Here is a 20,683-nt window from a genome sequence, read left to right on the forward strand (position 1 = left end):
ATAAAAACCGACCAAATAAACATAACGTACACACACACACAAAATAATCTAGAGAGTAAAACATAAAACATAGAATAGGAAATAAATTATCCTTACTTAAAGAAATAGGTTCCATGTTCTCATGTTAGGTTGAAAAACATAATCCAACTTTATACTGTTGAGAAGCAATAGATCTAAAACAAAGTGAAGCAATTGTTTAAATATAAAAGGATAGGTATATAATGATAATATAAAAACAGAGAAGGAATGTAAGTATGAGGTAGAATATAAGGAACAAATTAAACAAGATTACGAGGCATTTTATATTGATAAAATAATATTTTTGCCAAAAATATGTAACTGTCTTGAACCTTTATGAACTAAACAATATTGCTTTAAAATACACAAAACAATTGCTGTTGGAAGTAGAAAGAGAATTCAAACATCAATAATAAAAGTTTCTTTGTAACATATATAATTGCTATTGTAGAATTTATAATGAATAATTCTGGAATTTATATATAAAATTTGGTTTGTGAATATAAATAAAAAACCTTTTCCAGCATCCATGAAAATATAATTAAAACTACTTCAAATAGATCAAAAAAAGTAAGCAAATTTTCCAAAAACTAAAAATTAATAAAACAGAAAATTTAAACAATTATAGAAATTAAAAAACACTTCTTTAAATAACTTTTGAGTCTAAATGGAAATAAAAACTGCAAGTACAGATGGAGGAAATAAGCATCATCCTAGAGCCTCATTATACCCTTAATTAGAATGTTCCATTTAGGAATTTATGGAATCTTTTCTCTGCATATCATTAAGAAAATACTAGAACAACTATTCTTAGAATGGATTATGTAAGATTTCTTATAGGAGATGGTTATTCTGAGGTTTCTAAATATATCTTTTTTTTTTTTTTTTTTTTTTGAGGTGGGGCCTCACTCTGTCTCCCAGGCTGGAGTGCAGTGATGCCACCAGGGCTCACTGTAGCCTCAACGTCCTGGGCTCAGGTGATCCTCCCACCTCAGCCTCCTGAGTAGTTTGCACTACAGACGTGCACCACCACGCTTGGCTAATTTTTGCTTTGTATATTTCATAGAGACAGGGTTTCACCATGTTGCCCGGGCCAGTCTCAAACTCCCGCACTCAAGGGATCCTTCTGCCTTGGCCTCTCAAAGTGCTGGGATTACAGGTGTGAGCCACCCTGCCTGGCTCTAAATAGATCTAAGTTTATGAGGAGGCAGAGTTGCCCCCTCCCCCAATTAAAAAATTATTTCTTTCAATGTGAAAGCAAAATAAAAAACAAAATTTAATTTCCAAAATAAGCAAAAAAAAAAAAAAAAAACCCCAAACAATAAAACAAAATAAAATACTCAATTAAAAAAAAACACACACACACAAAACAAACTGAAACAAAATAAGATACCACCACCACCACCAATATCTTTGTGATCTGGCACAGTGCAAGAACATTTTCCAATCCACACCCTGTCCAAGTCTCCAGTATGTCATCATCCCACCGCTCTCTGATTGTTTCACTCATTTAAATGACCTGTGTGGCTCTGTGCATTTGAGTTTGCAATCCTTGATAAAGCCTAAGAGTTGAAGAACTTAGATTCTTATTATCTTCTTTTGGGTTAACAGTTATTACGCAGGAGTTTGCACTCACTGAGCCTGCTGGTGGCAGGGCTGGGTCAATCACCCCAGGTGCAAAATAAGTTCAGTCGAAGTCTGTATTGGGAAGGCTGTAGCAGGGCTCTGTCAAAATTCTAAGGAAAGATCACTGTCCAATCTTGATTGTGAGAAGAGTTAACTACATCTTCCTAAAGCAAAAGAGAGAAATGGAAAAATGATTAAGGAATGATTGATAGTAGTTGTAGATTTATTAGAATAGTTTAAATAAGATTTCTTATAGGCCATGGCATTCTAAGTTTCTAAATATATTTTCTAGGTCTACTTCTTTCCGAAGTGTTTTGCATTCATTCATTCATTTACACTCACCTCATTCCAAAAAGGATTTGAGGCAGTTGGTAAGGTTGTGGCATATTAATAGACGGGGAATGGTCAGCCCCTGGGACAAGCAAAAGAGAAGTTTAAGATCAATAATAAGACCGGCTAAATGTCAGTCTGCTTTTTATTATCACGTGCATTGGCAATTCTCAACAATGTCAGTGATAAAATATTCCTCCTTGCCGAGATAGACCACTTCACTATTTGTTTTAAATACAGAGAATATTTGTATCTATTTAAAATAGGTGTTTGTATTTATTTTAAATTGCGTTTCAAAATTGTGTATCATTTCATATAAATTGGAATATAGTTTGTATCAATGCTTCGTTTGTGATAAAACTTTATTTCCAGTGAAAAATATATGTGATATGCCTAAAGGATAACTGGATGGATTTCTATAGAACCCAGCCCATGACTTGCTTAGATACATTAAGCTGTCTTTCTCTTCAGAGCACTGATCAACCATCACCATTAGCCTAGCCCCATTTGTGCAGTTTAAAGTTGAGGAACTAGGAAAAAATAAGATTTTTGGCATATGCTAGTGTTTCAAGCCTGCATTTAAAAAATGTCAGGAAATATCACCCTAATTTCTCTTTTTAAAACAGTTGTCATGTATATCTAGTGATTAGCAGGACTGACGTTGTGCCACATTTAGACTCTTAGTAAACTATTTCTTGGATGAATCTTTTCCTAAAATGGTCCATTTCTATAACTTATCTGTAACTTATATCCATATGCATTTAATCCACTTTAATTTATAACTCAGGCCATTCTAAGTATCTTCTTATTGGTTCTTCTTCATCAGATTAAGATGTTTATGCTCCCTTGTGGTAAGCAAATGTCACCTACTTCTTCATGAAGTATTTGCTTAGTGTTTCATTTGTGCTCTCTCATTCCATGAGAGGAAGGGGAGGTCTGCAAACTGAAAACCTTTTCACTCTTTGGTGTCTTGCCACTTTTCAGTTGTTAGGAAGCAGGCTCCGCACAGGCAGGTTAATGTCTTCACTTGACGTGGAAATATTAGCAATCTGCTTATGTGACTTTCTTAAGAAGGTGTTAGGCCCTTGACTGTTCTTTGAGAAAACTAAGATAAAGCAAATGTATTTTAACAAAGTATAGTGCTTTCTGCCCACCATTCTCTTCATTTTGAGTTATGGGCTCCAGTGATACCTTGTTCCTCAAGAAAATTATTCTCCATTACTCAATTTTCAGATCTCCGTCTAAGTGGGTGTCTACCAATTCCTTTTGGCAGTGGTGTGTGCTTGACGTGGTGGGATGGTGAGGAGGGACACCTGTGCGGATTGAAGATGTGGCTCCTGCCAGCTGTAAACCTGCAGAGGTGTATTCTTTTGCTGCAATTCGGTGTTCTTGTAAGTTGGTCTGTCACCATCAGGCTCATGAGGAAAGGGACCCAAGAGAAAACAGAAACCAGCCTGAGCCCTCGAGGGTCTTATGTGTGGCATAGTTTAGGCTAGTGTTACCGGGGGGGCGGGGGGGGGTGAAATTGTTTGCTATTGCCCAGACTCAGATGGCAAAGACAAGTGTGGCCCAGATTGAAAGGGGTGCAGGAGGGCTGTGGGCTGTGCCCAGGCTCATCCCTGACAATGCTGCCTGTTGGGTTTATCATACTGGCCACAGGTAAGGCGTTTGGGCAGCTGAGCCCAGGTGTTAACATGTAACTTGCATAAATTGTTCAAAGGAGCTTTGGAAAGCATCAGACAAAAGTGTTGCAAGGAGAACAACACAACTGAGAAAGGAGATAGACAGGGCTACAATCTCCTGTTTTACAGACTTTCCTGTTCCCTTCCTTACATTTTCAGAGGAAAAAAAGGCACAAAATGCAGTTGTTTTATAGCTTGCAGAGGAGTGACTTTGACAAGTTGTGGAAGGCCCACAGAGGACTGGCACTAGGGGATAGAAAGTCCTAATTGTCAGAAAGAGAAACAGGTCTAAAGGTTTTTAGATACCTCTTTAGGGGGTAATTATGAATACGACTTGGATTATCTAATATATTCTTGCAGATGTATTCAAATCCACAACAATTTTTCTTTGGTCATCTCTCCTTTCTTTATGCTCATGTCAGAGTCCTTGAAAACTTGGTTCCCTAGTGTTACCACATAGCCATATATTCAGGCAAATGGTCCAATAAGGGTTATATTAAGGCTATTTAACAACTGGCAGTGCAAAAACCAACCAGTCAAATGGCACCCTAATGAATCAATACAGAGGCACACAACTGGCACAGCTGTCTTAGCACATGCTGGCTGAGTGTCAGCCCTGGGATGACAAGGTGATCTGACCTTGGGAACTTCAGAATGTCTTCATGAGCTGCCCCACCTCACTGGAAAACAGGCTTGCTTGCTCTTTCTCTCCCTGAACATGTCTGTCTATTTCTCTCTCACACAAGAGAAATGAGATTTATCAGAACCAGATTAAGGGTCAGGCATACCAAGGCAACAATCTATAAAAAGCACTAAAACATCACTGGAATAAAAGAGAAATATTATGCCAGTTAACTTAGGGCTTCTTAAAAAACTGGTGAAACATGAATTTCTCTCTTATTGAAATAAACAGTAACTTGTTTTGATTTCTATCTATTTTGATATGTGTTTCTGTGTGGGGCAAGATTCATGTGCAAATGCAGATTGCACCACCAACTCTGAGACCTGCCAGCTGATGATTGCCTGAAGTCTGGGTCAAGTTTAGCTGAGAAATTGGAAGTAAACAAACTATGGTGTATTGCTCTATCCTAGACTTTGTAACAGTGGTCATACAATTTAGAGATTCTCAATAGTTTATTACTGGGATGTCACAGATGGGTACACATGTGCTACAAGATATTGTTCCTTTCAGCCCTCAAGGTGGTTGGGCAGGGCCTGCAGAGGCGGAGCTCCCGAGCAGCCTCATATGGGGCTCCTTGGAGGGCAGCCTGAGTGGAGCAGAGTCTGTGGCTGCTCTGTGGTGCCCCTGGGTGACAAGTGTGATGAGCAACAGCCAGCACTTATGGCTCTAGGTTGATGTGTTGTGGGAGGTCATGGTGCTCTACCACTCAGAGACTACTTGAGCAGCTGCCTGCTGCACAGTACATTGATGCTGCCTGTTGTGGACAAGGGTCCTGTGGAGCTATTGGAGAATTTGTGGTTTTGGTGCCTAAGGAGCGGACAGTTGGATGTGGGGAGGGGTATAGGTTGTATATGGTTCCTGTGGGCCCAGCTCCAGGTCCTGTTTCAGAGTTAGTCACTCTCTCTATGTATTTTAGTCTCTTTCTCTGTATTAGTTGTCTATTGCTGCTGTAACACATTACCATAAATTTAGTGGCTTTTAAGAACATAGATTTACTGTCATACAGTTCTAGAGGTCAGAGTCTGTAATGGGCTTCACTAGACCAAAATCAAGGTATTGGCCAGGTTGCATTCCCTCTGGAGGCTCTAGGGAAGAATCCGTTCCCTTTCCTTTTTTAGCTTTTAGAGGACACTTGTCGGCTCATGGCCCCTTCCTCCAGCATCAAAGCCAATGGCCCATCATCTTCAAGTCTCTCTCTGACTCTGCCCTCTGTTTTTGTTGTTGTATCTTCTCTGCCTGACTCTCCTGCCTACCACTTTTCCTTAGAAGGACCTTTGTAGTGATATTGGGTCTACACAGATAATCAGGATAATCTCCTCAGCTTGAGATCCTTAATTTAATCACATCCGTAGGGTCCCTTACCATGTGAAATAACATATTCACAGGTCTCCAGGACTGCAGCAGACATCTTTAGTGGGCTATTATTTCACCTCCCATATATATGATGGCTGCCCTTATCTGATCTGCAGCTGATTCACCCTGAAGGATGACATTCATACCCTCTGTTTGAGTGTTATCATTGTTTTGAAATACTTGATGTGAAAAAGTTTATTGGATTATAAATCTATTCTCATCATTAAAAATATTTCATTATGATATTGGCCAATGGAGAAAAAAGAGTGGTGAGATTTTTAAAATACTCACCACTTTTGAACTGTTATAAATTTTTCAAAAGTTATAAAAATGATTTAAAAATTTGTATTATCATAATTATGAGAACAAAATTTCTCATTGATGTGACTCACAGACTTGAAGGATCATCATTAAAAACTCTTGATCACAAATTGTGTGCAGCCATTTCAGCTTTAAAATCTGGTATAAGAAAGTTATGGTTGTTACATTCATGGAAGCAAACTTGAGTTTCTAATTCTAATTTTAAAAAATGTAAAAATTGCTGGGAAAGTATATTCAAATTCAATATTTAACATCTTTCTTAATATTTTATATTTAATTTTTTGTCATTATAGCACACAAAACAAAAAAAAGTCACGAGGTGTTTTACACCAAGCTCCAAGGAGATATACCCATACCTCCCGCAGATTACCTCAGTGTACTCTACAAATATTATCATTTTCTATGTGTGGATAATGTGAAAGAAAGTTGGAGAGAATGGATGTGAGTGAGATCATCCTTTGTGACTGTGTAGGACCAACTCATAGCCATTTTAAAGAAAATGCTACAAAATGATAGACAATTTCAATATAAGATTGATTGCTATGTTTAGAACACATGATAGATCCCTTATTTTGACCTAAAGAAAGAAGTCTATAGCTTTTATTCATAGAATATTAGCCTTTCCTCATGCTTGCTAGGGAATGTTGAACAAATTCTTATCACGTGAAGGGGTTTCCAATTATTAGTCTTCTGTGGGTACCCCACATTTTGGTCTTTCCAAATTATTTCTGAAAGTTTCCTTAGATTCTTTTTCTTTTTTGGAGACTGGGTCTCACTCTGTTGCACAGGCTGGAGTGCAGTGGTGGGATCATGGCTCACTGCAGCCTTGAACTCTTGGGCTCAAGTGATCCTCCCACCTTAGCCTCCCAAGTAGCTGGGACTATAGGTGTGCACCACCATGCCTGGCTAATTTTAAAATTTTCTGTAGAGATGGGGTCTCCCTATGTTGCTCAGGCTAGTCTTGAATTCCTGTGCTCAAACAATGTATTGGGATTACAGGAGTGAGCCACTGCAACTAGCCCATCTTTGATTGTAAAATAAATCTATAAATTTCAAAGAATTTGAGTCAAAATGTCTGAAGAAATAAATATTTTAGGTCAGGCATGGTGGCTCACGCCTGTAATTCTAACACTTCGGGTGGCCAAAGCAGGCAGATTGTTTGAGCCCAAAAGTTCAAGACCAGCCTGGGCAACACGGCAAAACTCTGTCTCTACTAAAAAAATACAAAAGTACCTGGGTGTGGTAATGTGCACCTACGGTCCTAGCTACTTGGGAGGCTGAGGTGAGAGGATGGCTTGAGCCTGAGAGGTGGAGGTTGCAGTGAGCTGAGACTGTGCCACTGTACTCCAGCCTGGGCAACAGAGCCAGACCCTGTCTCATTTAAAACAAATTTTGTTCTAGTATGGATTGCAGTGGACACATGTATTTTTATTAAGAAAGCCAGTAGAAATGACCTCATAAACCCGTGTCCTATGATGGGGTCCCTGTTCTAATGTGCATGGACACGGAGGCAGGGAAGTGGGTGCTGAAAGGCAGTTTCACATAGTCCTGGCCGCATAACATTGGACCTTAGGGCATGAACAGACACTTCAAAAGGAGGCATACAAGCAGCCAACAAACACATGAAAAAATGCTGAACTTCACTAATCATCAGAGAAATGAAGATAGCCACAGATACTATCTCACACCAGTCAGAATGACTTTTATTAAAAAGTAAAAAAAAAAAACAAACCCAAACAGATATTGGCAGGGATGCAGAGTAAAGGGAACACTTACACACTGCTTGTGACAATGTAAATTAGTTCAGCCACTGTGGAGAGCAATTTGGAGATTTCTTAAAGAACTAAGAAATTGAACTACCATTTGACCCAGCAATCCCATTACTGGGTTTATATCCAAAAGAAAATAGACCTACCAAAAAGACATTTGCATTCACATGCTCATTGCAGCCCTATTCACAATAGCAAAGACATGGAATCAAGTCAAGCGCCCATCAGTGGTGGATTGGATAAAGAAAATGTGTTACATATATACCATGGAATACTATGCAGCCGTAAAAAAGAATGAAATTATGTCCTTTACAGCAACATGGATGGAGCTGGAGGCCATTATCCTAAGTAAATTAACAAAGAAACAGAAAATCAAATACCCCATGTTCTCACTTATAAGTGGGAGCTAAAAATTGGGTACACATGGACATAAAGATGGGAACAACAGACACTGGGGAATGTAAGTGTGGCAGGAGGGAAGGGAGAAATGGCTGAAAAATGACTTACTGGGTACTGTGCTCGCTACCTGGATGACAGGTTCAATCGTACTCCAAACCTCAGCATCATACAATGCACCAGGTAACAAACCTGCACGTGGACCCCCTGAATCTAAAATAAAAGTTTAAAATAAAATAAAATATCTTTGTAAAACAAAAAAGAACAAACCTGGGTCCTGGAACACTTTCCTATCAAAAGATAAAGCGCCTACATGGCCTGCGCTGGGTGTATTGGCTTGTGTGAAAATATCTTTCCCTGTTGCAAGCCCAATGTATGCTCCTTTGTCCTGATTAGGCAGGTGCATCACACGGCACTGGGCCAACCCCGAGCTGTATGTTTCCTCCACAGGGAGGGGACTAGGTCCTTATACTGTGGCAGGGGTACACATAGCCAATTGCTCTGTGTGGGCTGTCAGGAGAGATCTGCTGGCCATGGGATACTGGCACACATTGCTGAAGCAGCTCTTGCTGTATCTCTTCTCTGTGTAAGTAAAGTGTTGTTCCATCCAGTGCTTGACTGTGTCATGTTTTCCTTGGCGACTCCAGCACCATAATGCAATGGGCAAAGTGTTAGGACTTCTCTTCCTGGTGGTTGGCATAGTGGTCGTCTTTGCTATCCTCTTGGTCTTAGAAATCCTCCCTTGGGGTTGGTAACCAGTGCATGGGATTCTCCTCCCCTGGGATTGATAACAGTGAACTACATTCTGCTTAACATGGGGCACAGTGAGAGCCTCTTTGCTCCCCAGGGAACCCTTGGAAGGAGAGGCTGAGAGCAGCTTCGGCAGCACCACATGAGGTTATGTTGTAGGGAAGGAAGGCAGGAGTTACTTGGGTAACCTGTTGCCTTCGTCTGTTCCAGGCATCTGTCCTCAAGTTGACCTCTTCCCAAGCCCACCTCTCTCTGCCAGCCCTGTCATTCTCCACCTCCAGGATTGAGAAGCCGGTGGTCCACACAGAGCTTCTGGCCCCATTTCATCTTGTAGATGTGAAGACAAAATTCTATCCAAGTAGTCTTTCCCTGCTGAAGTTAATGCAAATTTGTTCTCTGCTCTCAATACCTTTTATTCACTGCCTGATGTTGTACCACCTCCCACCCCAGGTCAGTGGTTCTGATACCTCTGTTTATGACATAGGGTGACATGCATAATAACTGTACCTCTTTCATTCCCCTCTTCTGATTCAGAAGGTCAGAATCCCCAAGAAGGGGTCACTTTAGTACTTGGTATATATTGATAGTAAGTGCTCAACAAATACCTGTTGAATGAGTGAATGTATAATGAATGAAAAAATGATTTTTATGGAGCAGATTAGATTGCATACTAAATATTTTAGGGAAAATTATCAGGAACAGGAATTTACCAAGGGCAAAATCCTTAGGTCCCATTTTTCTGATGTGCCCTTTTAAGCTTATATTCCTAGAAGTTAATTATTTATTGAAAAAGTAGTTTATACTCATTGCATCTATTTTTTAAAGTTACAGAAAAGTATAAAGAATAAAATAAGAACTGTTTATAATCTCTTGTCTCGGAGATAATCACTCCTAGCATTGCTGTATATTTTTCTAGACCTTTTTTCTAGTCACATATGCGAGAGTGTGTGTGTGTGTGTGTGTGTGTGTGTGTGTCTGTCTGTCTGTCTGTCTCTCTGTCTGTTCCTGTGTTGCAATAAAGAAATACCTCAGGCTGGGTAATTTATCAAGAAAAAGGGTTTAATTGGCTCGCAATTCTGCAGGCTATACAGGAAGAATGATGCTGGCATCTGTTTGGGTTCTGGTGAGGCCTCAGGAAGCTTTTACTCATGGCAGAAGGTGACAGGGAGCAATGTCACATGGCGAGAGTGGGAGCAAGAGGGAGAGCAGGGGAAGGCCCCAGACTCTTTTAAACAACCAAATCTTGTGTGAACTAACTGTGCCAGAGCTCACTCATCACCGAGGGGATGGTGCTAACCATTCATGAAGGATCTACCCACATGATCCAATCACCTCCCACCAGGCCCCAGCTCCAACACTGGGAATCACATTTCAACATGAGATTTGGAGGGACACACATCCAAACCATATCAATATATGGTATATATGCTTTTTACAAAAATAAAATTCTGTGATGTTGTTTTATAAGATCTAACCCTTAGCAGTACAAATAAAACAGTGTATTTAAATGTTAATATTAATGTAGATCAACCATCATCCTTCCTATATATTTAGAGTTTATGTATGTATTCACATATGTGTGTGTATTTGTGTATATATACACATGTATGTGTATATATAAATATATATCTATATATGTACGTATATGAAGAATCTTGTACATCAAGATCCCACAACTCTGGCCTCTGGCCTGCCTTCCCTGAGGCATGGGAGTCAGACAGGCTGGGGCATATCTTGGCCTCCCTCCCTTATGGGCCCTTGAGTGGGTTAGTCACTTAACTTGTAGATTGCCAGTTTTTACCTTGCACATTTTGTCTGCCTTATAGGATTATTGTAAAGTTAAAGGAGATGAGATGCTTTCTGCATCTCATCTACAACTCCTGATGCCAATAATGATCATCCAGTAAATAAACGTTAATATCCTTCTCCTTTAAACTTTTGTTTTCTTTTTGAGACAGGGTCTCGCTCTGTTACCCAGGCTGGAATGCAGTGGTGTGATTCTGGTTTACTGCAGCTTTGACTTTCCAGGCTCAAGGATCCTCCCATCTCAGCCTCCAGAGTAGCTGAGACTACAGGCTCACATCACCAGGCTTGGCTAATTTTTGTATTTTTTGTGGAGACAGGGTTTCACCATGTTGCCCAGGCTGGTCTTGAACTCTTGGGCTCAAGCGATCTGCCCACCTCAGCCTCCCAAAATGCTGGGATTATACGTGTAAACTCTTCATTAAGAAAATGATTCGTGCCTCTAAGTTATGCCTCCTGACTTTTTTTCTTAAATAAAAAAGATACATTTTATGAGCAGATGAACTGAAATTACCATTATTTTGATAGTTATGTCAGAATGTCTCACCACTGCACCTTCACAGTTTGCATGAATTACTGGTGCCGCCCAAGGCTAGCTGTCAGGGAGCTCAGTGCAGCAGCAAGGCGGTTTGTCACATCTTTATGTCTTTCTTCTTTCCTACACAGGCACAGGCAGTCAGTTCCAAACACACCATTTTCTAATATGAAGGGCAGCAAACAATAATGGCTAAAAGCAATTTCAGTATCTTATCTCCACTGCCTGATCATGCACCACCTCCCACCCCCAGGTCAATGGTTCTGATTCCTGTTTATGACCATAGGCTGCTAAGGGAGCCCCATCTTCAGCCTTTCAGTCCTGCTGGGGCAGAGAAGCCCACCAGAAGAATGAATAGTGGCTCAATTTTTCTCAGAGACCCAGAAGTATGTAATTATTCCAGTAATCCCGTAGGCATTCAGATTGAAGTCGTCATCATCCATGACAAGTAATTATTAAGTCCCACTTTGTGTTTGGTTTCTGGGTATAATGAATGAGGTGGCAGAAGGTTTTTCGGTTAAAAGGACTAAAATCCATTTAATGCCTGGATGGACATCAGAATTAGGTGACAGATGAATCATGTGACAGTCAAGGCAAGAAATGGTCTTTTCCGAAGTGGATATAAGCACTACATTGAGAGTCTCCCGGTCATTCCTTTGACTTTCTAGTTCCCACAACCTTGGGGACTCTGTAGGTGCCTACTGGGTAAGTGCTTGTTAATTTATTGTGTTTAGTATTTTAGAATGATAGAAACTGTTCTCTACTTTGGAAATGTGCAAAATAAGTTTAAATGATAGTGTGTAACAATGTCTACATTCGCAGGTGGGGAAGAATTTAGAGAATTAAAAACAAATGTGTGAGCAGCCTCTTTAGATGAGCAAGGGAGGCTGTTCAGGTGTCCACCTGTGGACAAAGTATAATAATTTGTCCTCAGGCATAGGTGCTTTGGTGTCCTCTGAATGCATCCATGCCTGGTGGGGAGGAAGAATATTACCTAGCTTCAGTTTAGGCATAAATGAATGAGAACAAAAATGCATAGGTTTTGGCATAGTTTTGAGAAAAGATCAGTGCCTGTTAAGATTTCTAGACTCTTGAATCCTGGGAGGCAGTGGACAGAGAGTGGTGGAGAGATAACAATGACACTGCTGCCTTCTGTAAATGTCCTCATCTGCAAAATGTCTGGGTTGGACTGTCTAGCTTGAGCTCAGTGCTCCTTTCCTTCCTTGTCCATGGTTACTTCCTCCTTTGGCTCTTTCCCATTTATTTATTCATTTAACATTTACATAGTAAAGAACTGTGGGGCAAGACAGCCCCTGTCCCCCACCCCCCACCCATGTGGCTCCAGGTAGTAGGAGAGACAGATAAATGAGCAGATGGTTGCAATCTAGTGGGGTAGGTGACATGCAGCCTGAGGACGGCTGGAAAATGCCAGGCAAAGGGCTGTGATAGGAGAACTTGAGGAGGGTGGAGAGGGAGTATCCCAGGAGAGGCCTGGAAGTGAGGGAACAAGCGAGGTATGTGCTATCAGGGGCACAAAGTCCTTCTATTCTCTAATTGGGGGTCTGCAAAAAGCAGGAAAGTGTATCGTGGAGAGTAGTAAAGAGGTCAGGAAAAGGCAGGGCACTGGAGGTTCTTTTCCTTTCTTTTTCTTACTTTTCTTTCTTACTTTGAAACCTCTCCGTTTATGTGGACTTCCTCTAGCATGGAAATATGGGGACAAATAAATCCCTGCCCCCATCCACAACCCCCACCATCCGAGTGCTCTCAGACACGCAGGTCGGGTGGTAGGAGAAGTGATGGTGGGCTTTGTTGTCCAGCAGAGCGGTTCTCAAGTGCTCACAGACGTCAGAATCACCTGGAGAGCTTGCTGAAACACAGACCGCAGACCCTCACCCTTGAGTTGCAGTTTCACCACATCTGGGGTCAGGCCCCAAAATCTGCATTTCTTACAAGTTCCCAGGGGGTGCGGCTGCTGCTGATGGGTGGTCCTCACTCTGAGACCTGCTCTAGACCCTCCTTTCTCAACCTGTAAGTCCCAGATGCAGCAGCATCAGCATGGCCTGGGGGATGTTAAAAACACAGCATCTTGGACTTTACCCTAGACCTCCTGAAGCGGAACCTGCACCACAAGTCCCCCGGTGGCTCCCATGCACGCAACAGTTGGGGAACACTGCTCTAGATGTCCAGAGCCTTTAGTCCAGGACTTTGAGATGTTTCCTTCAAGCAAAAAGCCTTCCATGAGCTCTCGCTCAAGTCCTGGGCCTGTGGTGCTGAGGACAGGACAGTGGCATCTTGGTGCTCAGGCCTTGGGGTTAGGAGGGAGGAGGAAGGAGATCCTGACCATGAGAGAGAGAGACCTCCATGGCCACAGCCTGCAGGTGACATGTAGCAGAAACACTTTCTGTCCTTGGTGCATTCCCACAGCCTGTGAGAGGCTCAACAGCACTGCTGAGCCACATCTCCCGAGTACACAGAGAGGCAGAGGGCTGGACCCCAGTCTGGAGGGAGATCCCACAGCACCAGGCTAGAGAGTCCTGCCGGCTTAGGTCCTCCCTGTCTGGCCCTCTCAGAAAAGTGCAGTGTTGGATCTAAAACATATAAAGAATGTTTATAGATCAAAAATAAGAAGACAAACAACCCAATAAGAAAATGGGCAAAAGGTTTGAATAGACATGACAGAGAAGATATATCAAATGCCAATATGCCCATGAAAATATGCTCAACACCACTAGTCAGTAAGCAAACATGAATAGAAGCACAGTGGGATACCCCCACACTATACCCATTAGAATGGCAAACAAATAAAACAACAGAACAAAATGCTGATCATAACAAGCATTGGAGAGGGTACTGGGCAGCTGGAATTCTCACATAGTGCTAGTGGAAATGTCAAATGGTACAATCACTTCCAGTTTGTCAGTTTCTTAAAAAGTTAAACGTATATTTACTGTACAAAATTGCCCTTCCATTCCTTAGTATTTATGCAAGGAAATGAAAACGTGTACAGAAAAACGTGTACACAAATATTCACATCAGTTTTTCTGGGTAATAGCTCCAAACTGAAATGAATGTCCAGTAACAGGAGCACGGATAAACTAGAAAAAAAGCTAGAAAATAAAATGCAGGACTGATATGCGCAATGTGGATGAATCTCAAAATTATTAGGCTGAGTGAAAGATCCAGAATAACAACAGTCCATACTCTATGACTTCATTTATCTAAACTCTAGGAAATAGAAAGCAGTCTATAGGGCTAGAAAGCAGCTGAGAGACTGATTGCCTGATGAAGGGGTGGAGGGTGGGACGGGGCAAAGGGGTACCAGGACATTTTGCAGGGCAATGGAAATGTATGTTATCTTGATTGTGGTGGTGTTTTTACAGTACTGTACATGTGTCAAACTGATCACATTGTGCACTCTAAATATGTGCAGTTTAGTATACTTCCATCATACTCCAATAAAGTTGAGGGCTGTGTGCCCCATTTCAGTGTTGGGAAAAACAAGAGTGGGTGATGAACTGGCCACCCTGAGGGTATCTGATGTTCAGAGTCAAAACAGAGCCTTGGGAGTAGGAAGAGGTCTCAGCAGCGTAAAAACACCCAAAAGCTTAATGAGAAGGCTACAGTCAGAATCTGTGTGTCTGTTGACCGTGTCAGGACCCTGAATAGATTCAGGTAATTTACCAGACATTTACTGGCCCTGTGCCGGCTTCAGAGATGGATAACAAGAGCAAGACATAGATAAGAATTATTAGGCTGGGCACAGTGACTCACGTCTGTAATCTCAGCACTTTGAGAGGCGGAGGCGAGTGGATTACTTGAGGCCAGGAGTTAGAGACCAGCCTGGTCAACATGGCGTTTCTACTAAAAATGCAAAAATTAGCCAGGTGTGGTGGCACACGCCTGTAATCTCAGCTACTCAGAAGGCTGAGGCATGAGAATTGCTTCAGCCTGGGAGATGGAGGCTGCAGTGAGCTGAGATTGCATCACTGCATTCCAGCCTGGGTGACAGAGTGAGACTCTGTCTCAAAAATAAATAAATAAATAAATAATTAAATGGAGAAATAGAGAGAAATAGAGACATGCAGAAGAACAATGAAAGGGCAGGCATTAATTGTTGGCCGGTGTGGGGACACAGAGCATTTGTGCAAGAGACAGACAGAGTGGGAGCGCTCTGCCTGCCCCCTGCATCCTCAGCAGGAAGTGAGGGTGAGCACAGAACCTCCTTCATTTGCTGCCCAGAGCTGTCATTGTTTAGTAGTGTTGTATCACCTTGGTTATTTACGCCTCTACCTCAGTTTTCTTACCTGTAAAATGGGGATAATACCTATCCCATAGAGTTATAAAATTTTCTATTAATAAGCGTTACTTTTTAGAGCAGTTGTAGGTTTGTGAAGAAATTTTGCAGAAAGTACAATTTCCCATATACCCCTTCTCTCCGTTTCCTATTTCATAGTTCCTCTGGGTTTCGACAAATGCATGTCATGTATTCATCATCACAGTATCATACAGAACAGTTTCACCGCTCTAAAAATCCCCCGTGCTCCATCTCTTCATTCCTCCCTTCCTTCCTCCCCCACAACTCCTGGCAACCACTGATCTTTTTACTGTCTGTATAGTTTTGTCTTTTCCAGAATGGCATATAGTTGGAATCACAGTAGGTAGCCTTTTTAGACTGGCTTCTTTCACTTAGAATATGCATTTAAAATTCCTCTATGTCTTTTCATTGCTTGAAAGCTCATTTCTGAATAATACTTCATTATAAATATGGACCAGTTTGCTTATCCATTAATCTACCAAAGGGTGTCTTGGTTACTTCTGGTTTTTTGACAATTATGAATAAAGGTACTATAAACATTTGTGTGGAGGTTTTTATGTCGATATAAGTTTTCAATTCATGGGGGTAAATACCCTAGGAACTCGATTGCTGGAAAGTACAAGCCTATTTTAGCTTTGTAAGAAACTATCAAACTGTCTTCCCAAGTGGCTGTGCCATTTTGCATTCCCACTAGCAATGAATAAGAATGCCTTTTGTTCCACATCCTCACCAGCATTTGGTGTTGTCCGTGTTTTGGATCTCAGCCATCTGTAGGGTTTCCATAAGCACTGAATAAAATGATGAATGTAAATCTCTGATCACAGGCCCTGGTACAGAGGCGTTGCTCGGTATCCAGCAGCTGTTGTTACTATCTTTGAGTACCTTTCCTCCTTTCCGCATGCCCTTCCTCCTCTTCTTGGCCTGCTTTAATCCTCTCTTTTATTTGAGGCACAGTTTTCAGTTTTTAATCTTTGAAAACTCTTTCTCCTCCTCTCTGCCAGCGTCTTCCCCTGAACTCCCTGTCACTTCTAATTAGACTTGTGACATGCATGGTTCAAGAATCACTTGCAGTATTAGTCAGGATTCTACAGAGAAACAGACCTATAGGAGGTTATCTACTATCGATCTGTCTGTCTGTCTGTCTGTCTATCTGTCTGTCATCTATTATTATCTATCTGTCTGTCTATTATCTATCTATCTAGAAATATTCGTTTTAAGGAATTGGCTGCTCACATCGTGATGAGACTGGCAGGTCTAAAATCTGCAGTTTGGGCTGCAGACCCAGGGGAGACCTAGTGGAGAGATATGCGGTTCAAGTCTGAAGGCTACCTGATGGCAGAATTTCTTCTTGCTCAGGGGAGATCAATCTTTTGTTGTATTCAGGCCTTCAACTGACTGGATGAGGCCCACCCACATTATGAAGGGTTACTGCTTTACTAAGAGCCCACCAATCGAAATATTAATCTCATCAAAAACACCCTTACAAAAACATCCAGAATAATGTTTGACCGAATATGTGGGCATTGTGGCCCAGCTAAATCACATAAAATCGACCATTGCAAGTATGTGGATAGTGTTTTGACATTAAATTAGGGGCAAGAACCTTGTTCTGAACTTTTTCCATCCCAGCCAGCTCTAGCACTGAGGCAGATTCTAAACGGGCATGATAAATATTGGCTGAAAGAATGCTTGAGGGAAAGAGTCCTTTAGTTACCTGGTTTCAGATGCAGTATGCGGGGGCGGGGGGGATAAGGTAACTGCCATAATACCAGAGTGATCATTTACATTAAGGTATTCTTGCTTGAAGGAATTCACTACAGAGAATAATTTTGAATTATGTGAAAAATTTACAGAAATTTTAAAGATAATGGTATTTCCAAATGAATTAGGAAGGCAAATTATTAACCTTTGTGATTTTGACTACCTGCCTCCTCTCCTTTTATTCCTTCTTCACTTTGGAGGGATATAAAATAAGAATGAACTGAAACTATGCTTGCAGGTCTCCAAGGTTTCTATGGAGACAGATCTTTGTAATTATTACTTTGTGGGTTGTTAGGAACTCACCTGTGAGGTACAGTGAGTGGAAAGTTCTGAGAGTCTGTGGCTCAGCCATCGTGACTATGTAACCAGTCCTGGTCGGTGGCCCAAGGTCTCTCCTTTCAGGGTTCAACCTCCAACCTTATTTCTGCTTCCTTCATGTTGGAATTCACACTGTGAGGTAAATACACCATAGTACAGCTAAAGAAATAAGCAAGCAAAGGCCAAAGGGATCATAATACACAGGGTAGTCACCATGGTCGGCAGATATTAGCTCACAAGGACAAGAGAACAGAGGCATTTGGATAAATCCAGCCATCAGGAGCAACAACTGCTGTAAATATTGTTGAATCACACACTTTGAGAACTGCAAAGGTTTTTGAGGGAATAAGGTATAGCTGGAAGGAACACAAGATTGAAAGTCAGAAATTCTGGGTTCAGAACTTCAATCTGCCATACTTATGTGCAATCTTAGCTGATCCAAGTGGCCTCTCTGAATTTCCGCATGTTCATTTCTATATTTGGGAAACGAGATTTTATCATTATATTTTATCTTCATGGTCTGTTGGAGCAATTGAATGAGCTACCACTTGTGAAGGCTCTATGCCAATATTATTATTGAGCTACACTCTTTCATTGTACTAGTGGGGAAGCCGAGATTCAGAGAGGTTAAGTGATTTTTCCAAGGTAGGATATTGATGCTGTAAAGCTTTGTCTTTTCTTTCAGTGCCTTGTGGTTGACTCATGGATGTTGAGAATCGCTAATATTCACTGAGCAGTTACTGTGTGCCACAAACTGTGCTAAATGCTTTATGTGTATTTTTTCCCCAGCAAAACCTTATGAATTTGGTACTTGTATCAGTTTCTTTCTACTGCATAATAAACCCCTGTGTCGAGTGGTTTAAAACAATGCCCATTTATTATCTTACACTTCTGTAGCTTAGAAGTCTGGGCATGGCGTGACTGAGTCCTCTGCTCAGGCTCTGATGAGGCTGAAATCAAGGTGTTAGCCAAGCTGTGTTTCTTTCTTGGGGTTTTGGGGAGAATCCACTTCGAAACTCATTCAGATTGTTGGTTGAATTTAGTTCCTTGCAGTTATAGGGGTAAGATTTCCATTTCCTTGTTGGCTGTCAGCTTGGTCTTAGAGGCCTCCCACACTTCTTGCCACTTGGCCCCTGTAGGCAGTTAACAACCTGGTCGTTTCTACTTCTTTCAGGCCAGCAGGAGTTCATCACTCTGGCTTTTTTTCTCTGTGTCCAGTTGAAAATGCTCTGCTTTGAAGGAGCTCACCTGATTAGGTTAGACCCACCCAGACAATCTCCCTTTCTTAAAGTCAATCAGTGCCATATAACGTAACCCAATCGAGTGGGTGAAATCTATCATATTTACAGTCCTGGAAATTATACACCAGGGAGTATGCATCTTAGGGCCATCTTAGAATTCTACCTACCTTGGCACTATTATTAACATGTCCATTTTACAGGTGAAGAAGCTGAGAACAGAAAAGGTTAAGTAAACTGCCTGAGGCCACACAGTAGTAAATGAAAGAGCCAGGAATCAAAACTAGGACTGGCTGCTTCCAGAATCCATGTTCTTAGGCCCTCTGTTATGCTACCTCTTGCTGCTGCCAAGACCCATGGGGCTCTTGAGAAGACCCTGTTCTTCTGATCAGGAGGGAATGATAGTGCTCGGTCTGACAAATAAATATCTGTTGGAGATGGCCGTTTACCCATAGTCACCAAAGTTTACCCAGTGGCAATGTGGGCCATGAATATGTTTCTTCTGGTTACTATGCTGCCTTAGGCCAGCAAAAACATTCTGGGGCCCTTAAGTGATGCAAGAATCCAATTTCAGGAAACTGGTGGGCTACTGCAAGAGCTGATTATGTCAAATGTCCTTTTCAATGTCTCTAAAGAGGTGTCTTGCAGGTGCTAGTCTGTTTTGCTTCCACCCAGGTAAAGCACACGCACCCCTGTGTACACAGTTCACTCTCTTTTTCTCCCCCACCGTTTTGAAAGAGGCATCATGTGTGAGGACAGCAGGTGTCCGGACACAGTCATAGCACCACCTATAGATGCAGACGGGAGACTCCCAAGTGGAGCCCATGCTTCATGATGCCCCCCATCATGTAGCCACACGCCTGCCATCTCCTCCTTCATGGTGTCTGCGCCTCCCTTCTGATGAGGTGGATCTGGACCCAAATGCTGGGGCTTGGGGGATGTGGGAGGCTGGCCAAAGAGTGTTTTATTTCTGCAAGGTGGTTCCCTTACTGCTCAGAGGTGAAATAAGCAGGGAAGCTATCATGCTTGCATTTTATAGCCCTTACTGTTGACCACTGGAAGAGATTTTGGGTTTGAATGAAATATTCACAATCACCCACACATTGGCTTTAGTATTCATTTCCATAGATATAATCCTTTAAAAACACAACTTAAATTCCTTGGCTTGAATTCCTAAGCTTCTGTACAGAAATCAGGAAGAGAGGATGTTCTTTGGTTGGAACTCATTGCTGATTAGGGACATGGTATTTTTGTAAGGGTGGGGAGGAGTGGGATTCTTCCATGGAGGCAGGTTCTGGAACCCTCAAAGCAGCACATTCGCAAGCCCGACGTGTAATTTGGAGCTTCCATGTATGCTCTTGACATCTTTCCAAACGAGCTCTGGTAAACTTCTCCAGGATGTTCTTCCTTATTCCTTGGAAGGTGGTTGATATGGTTTGGCTGTCTCCTCACCCAAATCTCATCTTTAATTGTAATGTTCATAATCCTTATGTGTCGAGTGAGGGAACTAGTGGGAGGTGATTGGATCACGGGGGCAGTTCCCCCATGCTGTTCTCCTGATAGTAAGTGAGTTCTCATGAGATCTGATGGCGTTATAAGGCAGTTTTCCCTGCTCTTGCTTGCTCTCTCTCACCTGCCGCCATGTAAGACATGCCTGCTTCACCTTCTGCCATGATTGTAAGTTTCCTGAGGTCTCCCCAGCCATGCAGAACTGTGAGTCAATTAAACCTCCTTTCTTTATAAATTACCCAGTCTCAGGTATGTCTTTAAAGCAATGTGAACAAGA

The 20,683-nt window shown here is 41.7% G+C and overlaps 2 long non-coding RNA genes across 3 annotated transcripts in view; one reads left to right on the forward strand and one right to left on the reverse strand.

The window, feature by feature from the left end:
* Window positions 1-1,417: 1,417 nt before the first annotated feature.
* LOC134761399 (uncharacterized) lies at window positions 1,418-17,800 on the reverse strand. The gene is made up of 3 exons (XR_010139966.1): window positions 17,645-17,800; window positions 1,987-2,056; window positions 1,418-1,808 (listed from the first exon to the last, which is right to left on the reverse strand). It is a non-coding gene; the product is annotated as an uncharacterized LOC134761399 (long non-coding RNA).
* Window positions 17,635-20,683, forward strand: part of LOC134761397 (uncharacterized) — an 85,584-nt gene continuing 82,535 nt past the window's right edge. The window contains exon 1 of one of the 2 annotated variants that reach the window (XR_010139963.1): window positions 17,635-17,798. This is a non-coding gene — a long non-coding RNA (uncharacterized LOC134761397). The remainder of the gene's footprint in view (window positions 17,799-20,683) is intronic. The other variant, XR_010139964.1, reaches the window with a different exon arrangement.

This window comes from Pongo abelii, chromosome 4 (assembly GCF_028885655.2).
Source record: "Pongo abelii isolate AG06213 chromosome 4, NHGRI_mPonAbe1-v2.0_pri, whole genome shotgun sequence".
NCBI classification, from domain to species: Eukaryota; Metazoa; Chordata; class Mammalia; order Primates; family Hominidae; genus Pongo; species Pongo abelii.